At 38.2% G+C, this 8,987-nt stretch overlaps 1 pseudogene; it reads right to left on the minus strand.

The window, feature by feature from the left end:
* Positions 1-4,446: 4,446 nt before the first annotated feature.
* Positions 4,447-5,390, minus strand: LOC131408808 (olfactory receptor 2AG1-like; annotated as a pseudogene).
* Between the last annotated feature and the right edge of the window lie 3,597 nt (positions 5,391-8,987).

An 8,987-nucleotide genomic window follows, 5' to 3' on the forward strand; every position in this document is an offset into this window, starting at 1 on the left:
AAAGGTGTATGTGATGGATTAGAGGAGCTACGGGAAAGGGCTCTTCAACCACATCTCCTCATGCATCTCATCCTAGTGCAGAATGTAGAGAAGAAGGAGGCTGCTCATTGTCCCCCATTCAGTACAGTGGATATGGTTTGGGCATTGCTAGTTGCCTGCTCATAATTCATATATATCATGAATAGAATAATCATGATACCATTAGATTCTCTCCCTTAACCTGAAACAAATCAGTCAGCAAGTTGTATCATTTCTAACCTTTAAATAATTCTGAAATCCATCCTTTTCTCTTTATTTCTTCTGACTCTCTTAGTTTAGATGGTCCTGACCTTATGAATTTACAAGAGTATTGTTGCTATTCCTTACTAAATGTTGCTGTTCTCTCCTGTGTTTAGGACCATTTGGGAGGTGGGACCCACGATTTGATATGGCCAAGTTTACCAGGTTCTACTTTGTTTTTTGATTGAGTTTCTATAAACGTAGATAAACTTATATTTTCCTACAAAGTAAGGTGAACATTTACATGTCTGGTCTAGTTAAATTACACTAATTATTTGAGGAAATTACCCAATTTCTTAACCAGAGAGGCTATTTAAGTACATCATTAGATCTATATCCGTACTAAGAGTCAGAGGCTAAAAAAATATCAATGTAACTTTGATTAACTTAGAACCTTTTAAAAAAAAAGTTTTATGTTTTGTTTTCTTTTCCTAGGGTGTTACAGAAGGACTAAGCTGGCTAGTTGAAAAGGCCTATAGTTATGTCTCTATAGAGCTATGATTGATGTTTGGAAGAAATATGACTAAAATCCCATGGATCACTACTCAAATAACTTATTCCTATGTAGATAGAGCTTAATAATGGATGAAATACATATGTGATCCTAGCTCAAAGTCTGATAAATGCGGATTAAAATTGATTGGGAGGAGACTGAAGAGCCTGTGGAAGTGTCTTTATTAGCAGTGGTGGAATGGGATTTAGCCCTTCGGCAACCAGTGAGTCATCAAAGGACATATCAATCAAGGCGTAGTACCAAGTAGGAAAATGAAATCTCATTCTTTAATAAGGGGGTCTTTTGACACAAAGAATAGTAGTTTGAAGTAGTCCAGTTGCAATAAACTAGTAGTAGGGGATTCAAGATCTCCATTACTTTCTCCACATTCAGTGGTTCTGATTAGAGAGAAAATTTCACCAGGGTGAAATGAAGGTATGTTGTAAAGTTACTACTGTGACAGAGTAGAGTAAGAATTCAAAGCCACTACACAGATGGGACTGATCAAGCAGAATTGTGCCATACATTCCCACTCCTTCTATCCACCCCATGAAATGATGAGGCCTTAGTGAAAAGACGAATGAAAGTACATTTTGAGTCTACATTTGGCTCATTATGAATTTAAGATGGCAATTGAAGGCAGAAAATTGTCAAGTCCCAAGAAGGAAGAGTGTACATGTGAAAGATAAAGGTGCTTTCTCAAGCTGCTCTTGTAACATCCCCCTAATGATAGGTCCTCCAGAATTCACTACTTCTTCTCTTCCTCTCTCTCCTCACCTGGAGTGTCCCTGAGAATCACCAAATGGGAATGGGACCAAACGCCTATCTGTGAACGTACTTAATCAATTTGAATTTTATAATTGTTGGAGTAGAAAATTATCTACTGTAAAATCTTATCCTTAAGGCAAATGGGTGAAGGAAGCTCTTCTGACAGCAGTTGCTGTAAAAACAATCCAAGTCCAGGGACTTTCAATCAGGATTTATGTATTTCTCATAGAAATTATTTATATTTCAGCTGGGAGCAAAAGCTCTTGCTGTGTAAATCTTGGAATACACACATAGACACACTCACAGGCACACGTATCTGGCTTATTTACTTATCGATATATTTATTTCTTCTTTTGATATGTTTCTCCTGTTAGCTATTGATATTCAACAGTATGATCACAATTTTATAGTTATGTTTAAGTACTTTTTGCATTTCTAATTATTTTACTTTGCTTATACTTTTGTACAAGCAGCAACAGGAAATTCTTACAATGATATGAAAGAGTAATTGAACAATATTGCTCACTGATTATTTCTCCATACAAGACAGCAGGAAATCAGCAGAGCAATATATGCTCAGTTAGCATTGAATAAAAATTATTCAGCAGAAGCAAAGGAGAGACCGCCTCTGATTAGAGAGAACATTTAATAGCTGTGTGAATATGGATAAGCTACCAAACCTTTCTGAGAATCAGTCATTTTATCTGTGACTTGAGGATAATATTTGCCCTGCTTACAACTTTATAATTATGAAGGCTAAAAGTAACAGTTATCAATATTTATATCTCAAATAATAACTTTCACAAAGAAGACTCTACAGGAGATGCAATCAGGGATAGACAAATACATAAAATGAGAAGATTTTAATATATTTTTCCAAATTCAAGACAGATCAAATGGGCAAAAATAGCAAGACTAAAAGGTCTAAAAGTATAACCAACAAAGTGGATAATACAAATATATATCGAACTGTAAACTATCATAATAAAAATTATATCTTCCTTCAAATGTACATGGAACATTCACAGATATTGTTACAAACACAATTGCAATAAATTTCAAAGAATAGTTATACAAACAGTGTATATATACAGCTACGTATAGAGAGTGGAGGACCTGAATAGGTTGGAAAGGACAAAGATATCAGCTAGACTTCTCTGACTAGGCATTGTTTCATCGGTTGATTTTTTAATCAGGTAAATATTTTACATAATTATAAAATGAAAATAAAATTTTAAAAGCAATCCCTAAAAACTGAAAGAAAAATGAAATAAATCTAGGTATGCATCCAGATTGTGATGTGTATGTGGTAAGATAAAACAACTGAGTGGTATGTTGTTGCCATCAGAAACTGGGATTTTTAGTGAGAGACAAGATGAAATTAGACAGGGGGCCTCAATGGTATTGCTAATGCTAGATGGTAGATGCATATATATATATAATATATATGTAGTTTGTGGATACATTATGCATTAAAAAGAAGAGAATATTATCTAGCTCCTGCATAGAGAATGGTATTGGGGAGACCAGTTAGTAATCTGCTATAGTGCATGTTCAGAGCAGAGAGAAATGTGGTTTGGACCAGAGTGGAATATTTGAGTATTGAGAACTGGTATATCTGGAATGTGTTTAGGAAAAACAAAACAAAACAAAACAACAAGCCAGAACTTGCTGATAGACTGCATATTAGGAGTGAGAGAAAGGGATGAATCATACATGATTCCTAGGATCTTTGCCTGATTGAGTACATAATATGACTTTCCGTCATGAGCATTAATTTCAGTGTCTGTTCTGCCTTTTCACTTGTTTATTTCTTAAATCTTGCCCAAAGAAAATATTAGTTCATTTCTTTTTCAGGGAAAGATACCTTTTTATCTTTTTTTCCTTACGAACCAGCTTCCAGCATTACAGAGTAGCTAAAGGTCTTCAGCCAGGAGGCTTGGAGCAAAGAGGAGTCTCATTTTAAATGGAGAATTCAAGGAACGCTGAAAGGACTTGAGGCAGGAAGGAGTCATAAAAGAAAAGTCTGACCACTGGGTGAAGGGTAAGTGGTGGTGATGCAGATATGGGAAAGACCATTTCCATTTCAGATGTCACTTTTGACCATTTGTTCACTTTCAGCAGTATTAATTGGGGCTAAGGCTTTAAAGGAGCATGTTCCCAGCAGAGAACTCTTGCGGTATGGTGCTCATTAGGAAGTGTGCTGGCTGCTTTCACACACTAGCTTTAAGGCATTGATATTTTGTAATGAAGCATATTTGTAAATAATGTGTCAACGGAAAGCACTTGGCTGTCCTAATGCAACATGGACTGCTTAAGGGACTGACACTAGAATCCAAAACATAGGTATCTGATGGGAATTTTTTCCAGAGTCTGGAACTCTGATATGAACCTGGGAAGGTCTGTCTGCAGTAAAACATCTAATTTTATATGACCACAAATTCACACTAATAAGGAGATAAGGATTGAGTGATTTTGTCACTAGAAACTGTAGTAAAGTATAACATTTATGTCTTTATTCAACATCTTCATTTTTCTCTTCAGTTTTTATTTCCTACTTTAAGTAGACCTATCAAAAAAAATTCTGGCAAACTTCCTGTGTGATTGGGTGTAGGATTGTTGGCGGGGAGGAAAGGAAAATATGAAGTGAAAAATAAGATCATCTCTGTCAGAACAGAAAGAGAATTTCAGCCTGATGAGATGTTGATCAGAGAAATGAATGCATCCTTAGCTATGGAAACATAGAGCTGATGCAGACAAAATTGTGTCTCTAAGGCCAAATGAGGACTTATCTCCAGGGTGGTAGATTTTCAGAATTTTCAAAATGTGGAAGGAGCTAGCTTAAGACAAAGAGCGTATATGGGGTCCCATCTAGAAGCTATAGGGCTTCCAGATGACATTGGCATCTACAGTCTCTGGACAGATGTTAATCTCTCCAGTACTCTCCTGAAGGCCTCCATTACATCCTTGTTTCTCAGACTATAGATAGGAGGGTTCAGTATTGGAGTAATGATAGTATAAAATACAGAGAGGATGTTGTCCTGCTGGGGTCTATGGTAGGAACTGGGCTGGGTGTACATAAACATGGCAGCTCCATAGTACCTTCCTACCACAGTCAGGTGACAAGAGCACATGACAAGACCCTTCTGCCTTCCCTCTCCTGAAGACATGTGGAGGATAGCAACTAGGACAAATGTATAGGAGGCAAGGATAGCAGCAAAGGTAGGCATGAGGAAGGTCACACCCATCACATACACCATGAGCTCATATCTGGAGATATCTACACAGGCCAACGTCAGCAAGGGTGGGATCTCACAGAGCAGGTGTCTGATTTCCTAGGACATACAGAAGGAAAGTGCATGGTATATGAAGTGTGTATCACAGCATTCAGGACTGCCAGGATCTAGGATATGTCCATCACGAGCCAGCAGATCCTTGGCCTCATGAGGACCATGTAACTCAGAGGATGACAAACTGCCATATACCTGTCATAGGCCATGAACACCAGTAAGAGGTCTTCTGCACCTCCCAAGGTGAGGACTACTAACATCTGCAAAGCACAGCCCCCAAAAGAGATGCTGTTCTCTCCCCGTAGATAATCCACAAGTGTTTTGGGAGTAACTACAGATGCAAACATCAAGTCCATAAGAGAAAGCAGCCTGAGCAGGAGGTACATGGGCACGTGGAGCTGGGCATGCATTGTGATGACCGGGAACAGCAGGCCATTGCTGGTCAGGGCCAACATGTACAGGACTGCAATGGTGGCACAGAGCAGCTCAGGAGACCCACTGTCATTCAGAATCCCCACCAAGATGAAGTCACTTCCCAAGGTGGAGTTCCAGAGCTCCATTCTGTGGTTTCTTTAGTTATCTGAAATTATACAAAATCTAGGTAAAGTGGTTCTGATGTGGTCACTGGGGCCTCCCAGGCTTTACAACGTTACAGTCCTTGGCCAGCAGGAATTAGTTGCTCAGTTTCTCTTATCATATTATACTCTTTCGTTCATGAATTAACTCACCAAATATGAACTGATCACATATTGTTAAAAGAGCACATTTCTTCCCCACTTCTGATGTTTCCTTCAGTGTTAAAGGAGTCCCATTTGTGCAACAAGTCTGGACTTGTCTCTGCCTCATCATCCCACTTACTTCTGAGAAATAAGGAGCAACTTAATGGGAAAGATTAAAGGGAAAATCTGAACACATGCTATCTAGCCTCTGCCTCTTCTCTTCTTTTTGGGAGATGAAGGGTCTTTGAGGGAATTTAATATGAATCCTCCTTTCTCCAACCCAGGTTTTGAACCAATCGAGAAAGAAGATTCCAACCCCAAAATGGACATAATTACCTTTGCAATCACAGGCAATGAGGGACCAAGTCAGTACTTCCCACAAAGAAGGGCTAGTGGGACAGGGGAAGAGGACAGGCCAAGTACTGTCCATTGTATCTTCCAAAAAAAGCGAGAAATTTATTCCTGCTTATTCTGCAATTTGATTATATTCCTCCTCCTCCCTTGGGAAGAAATGAGGATAGAGTAGAGACTAGGAGTCTTACACCAATGTTCCCTTGACATAGAAGAAAATTTGGAGAGAGACAAAGAACCATCCCCTCCCATGCCTATTGTGTGCTAGGCACTGTGATAGCTCCCAAGTAGAGTGGAGTACATAACATACAGAGTACCTGATCACGTTCAGTTACACTCTTGGGAGGAGCATTTAAATTAGATGTAATTACAAATTGTGAAAATATCATGAAGGAAAAGAATAGAAGGTTCTCATATAGATTAACAATTAAGGAAAATCTTCTCTGAGAGTGTGAATTTTAAACTCAGTTTTGAAACAAGGGCATAAATTATCCAAAGGAAGAGGGGTGAAGAGATAATTAAGCCGAAGACACACCATATGCAGAGTCTCCAAAATAGAAAACAGCTTATAATTTCTGAGGATCTAAAGGAAGGCTGATGGGGTGGATATTAATAGAGATAAATTTTTGGGAAAATAGACATGTTCTAAATCATGCCGGGCATTTTAGGGCAAATGGAGTGCATTGCAAGGCTATTTAATACATACATACATACATATATATATATATATATATATATATACACAGGTGTGACATCAGGCTATTTATATTTTAAAAGTATAAGTCTTATAGTTGTGTGGAGGAGTAATAGGTAGAAGATGGGAAAGAGTAAGCACAAGAAGATATGTGTAGAGATGATAGTGGTCATCCAGGTGAGAGGGACCAGGGAAATGGCACAGGGATGATTGATTCAAGGTACATGTTGGAAGCAGAATCAACAACAATTGGTGATCGACTAGATATTTGCAGTGGACATCAGGCAGGAGAAGCCAGTTTGGGAGGTGGTAAACAGAAGAATTGAGAGCATTTAAGGAACTAGAAACTCCCAGGAGAATGAAGCTTCTATGTGCTCAGTGTGAGTAGATGAATGGGATGGATGGAAGGACACAAGGTACTGACTTAGTGGGAAAGTTTGGAATTCGAGGACTATTTTCTCTTGCAAAATGCATAGTTTGCTGATTCTTCATCATTGTTTCCCTCTTACTAATACCATTCTAGCCCTCACTCTCTTTTTGTCAAACTTCTTTAATAATGATTTGTATCTCATACTTTGACTTACCTAAGATGTTGTGAATAAAACACAATGCAAGAGGTCAAAGTACCTGGGCTTGGATTATATCTTTCCCACAGATCACGTGATTTTATTTAAATATTTTGATGCTCAATTTTCTCACCTATAAAATGGGAATAATGTTAGCCCTATATGACTATGTCAGAGGTCTCTTATGAGAATTAATTGAGATAATTTATCTTTTAAAAGTCTTCATAAATAATTAAGTTTTACACAATTGTCATCATATTTTTTTTTAATTTTTAACTTTTATTTTTATGGCTGTAGTCACAGAGTAGAATCTTAATAAATGTAAAGTCTGAGCAATTCTCTTGCTGCCTTCAAAAATCTCTCTTTGTCTTTGACTTTTGACAGTTTGATTGCAATGTGTCTCAGTGAGGACCTCTTTGGATTATTTCAAATGGCTCCAATTTAAGATCCATTGGGCTTCTTGAATTTGGATGTCTATTTCTTTCCCCAAATTTGTGAGGTTGAGAAGGCAAGAAGGATGTGTTCAGGGAGAGGAATTGAGAAGTTGGCCTAAGAGAGAAATATGGGAACTTTATCTGCTTAGACTGGAGGCAAGGGGGTGCGGATGGATTTGAATATTTATGAATGAATAAGAGGAAGAAGGCCAGGGAAGCTAGTAAGGCAGGGCTGCTGGATTTGAGAGTGATTACATATGCACTCTGTGTTCTCAGTTAAGAAGGAAACATGATTATCTGCCAAGGATGAGAAAGCGAGGCTTGAGAAGTGAGTGAAGTTTTGAATTCTTGGTGAGAAGAAAAGGAGATATTGCTAAATAAGTAAAATCAAAATGATTTCTTGATGGAACTGAGGGATCAGCTAAGGCTGAAGAGCAGGAAATACCACTAATTTGGGGGGTTGTGTGCAGATATTTTTTTCTTCTTCCTAGGTGTAGAATCAGAGAAGGTGGGTAGCACTGATGCAAAGTTGGAGGTTTGTAAAAGAGGTGACGTGAGAGATGAGGTGTGCAAGGGAACTGAGAGAATTAGTGAGAGAACCTTCAAAACCCAACCATTGAGTTCAGGCTGGATAAGCAGGAGGAACGGTTTAGAGAAGATTGAGTAAAAGAGAAATAATAGAAGGATCAGGGTTTGCGTGCTATTTTTGAGGTTGAAAAATTGTTATAAAAGCTAAAGCATGTGAGAATTGGAAGAGTAGTAGGCTATAATTAAAGAGCCGAACATGTACTTCAAATTCAGACTTGGAGCAGTAATAAGTGGGGACAAATGCATAGTGAATCCATTGGAATGGGTGAGTGAAATTGTCTAAATGTATAAGTTACTTGTTATATCTAAGACAATGACAGACTTGGGAATCAGAAGACTATGATGTAAGTGCCAAAGTCTTCAAAAGGTATGAAGGAATGACCAGAGTGGTGGGAGATAAAAATGACAAGGAATAAAATTGCCTCAAGGAGTAGAAGATGTTATATGAGAATAGAGATGTAATGGTTTGGAAAGCACTACTGGGAGACAAGGAGAACACTCATCACACCTCTCAACCCACGGATAAGCAGAGTGTTGAAGAATGATCAGAATCCACCAAAGAAAGCAACAGAAGTACATGTTTCTTAATGAAGAGGCAGGATTTAGTTTAGGCAAGCGAGTGGAGTAAGCATACTGTAGATAATGGATGTGGGAATGTTTGTGTAAGAAGGACCAACAGTTTCAGAGAACGTAATGTTCTAAGGTAAGAGAGTGAGGGTGAGTGCACAGTGGGAAGTTGGCTCAGGGGAGAGCAAACACAGAGAAATATGAAAAGAACAGTAGCTGAAATGATAGTCATTCATAA

This window comes from Diceros bicornis, chromosome 7 (assembly GCF_020826845.1).
Source record: "Diceros bicornis minor isolate mBicDic1 chromosome 7, mDicBic1.mat.cur, whole genome shotgun sequence".
Classification (NCBI taxonomy): domain Eukaryota; kingdom Metazoa; phylum Chordata; class Mammalia; order Perissodactyla; family Rhinocerotidae; genus Diceros; species Diceros bicornis.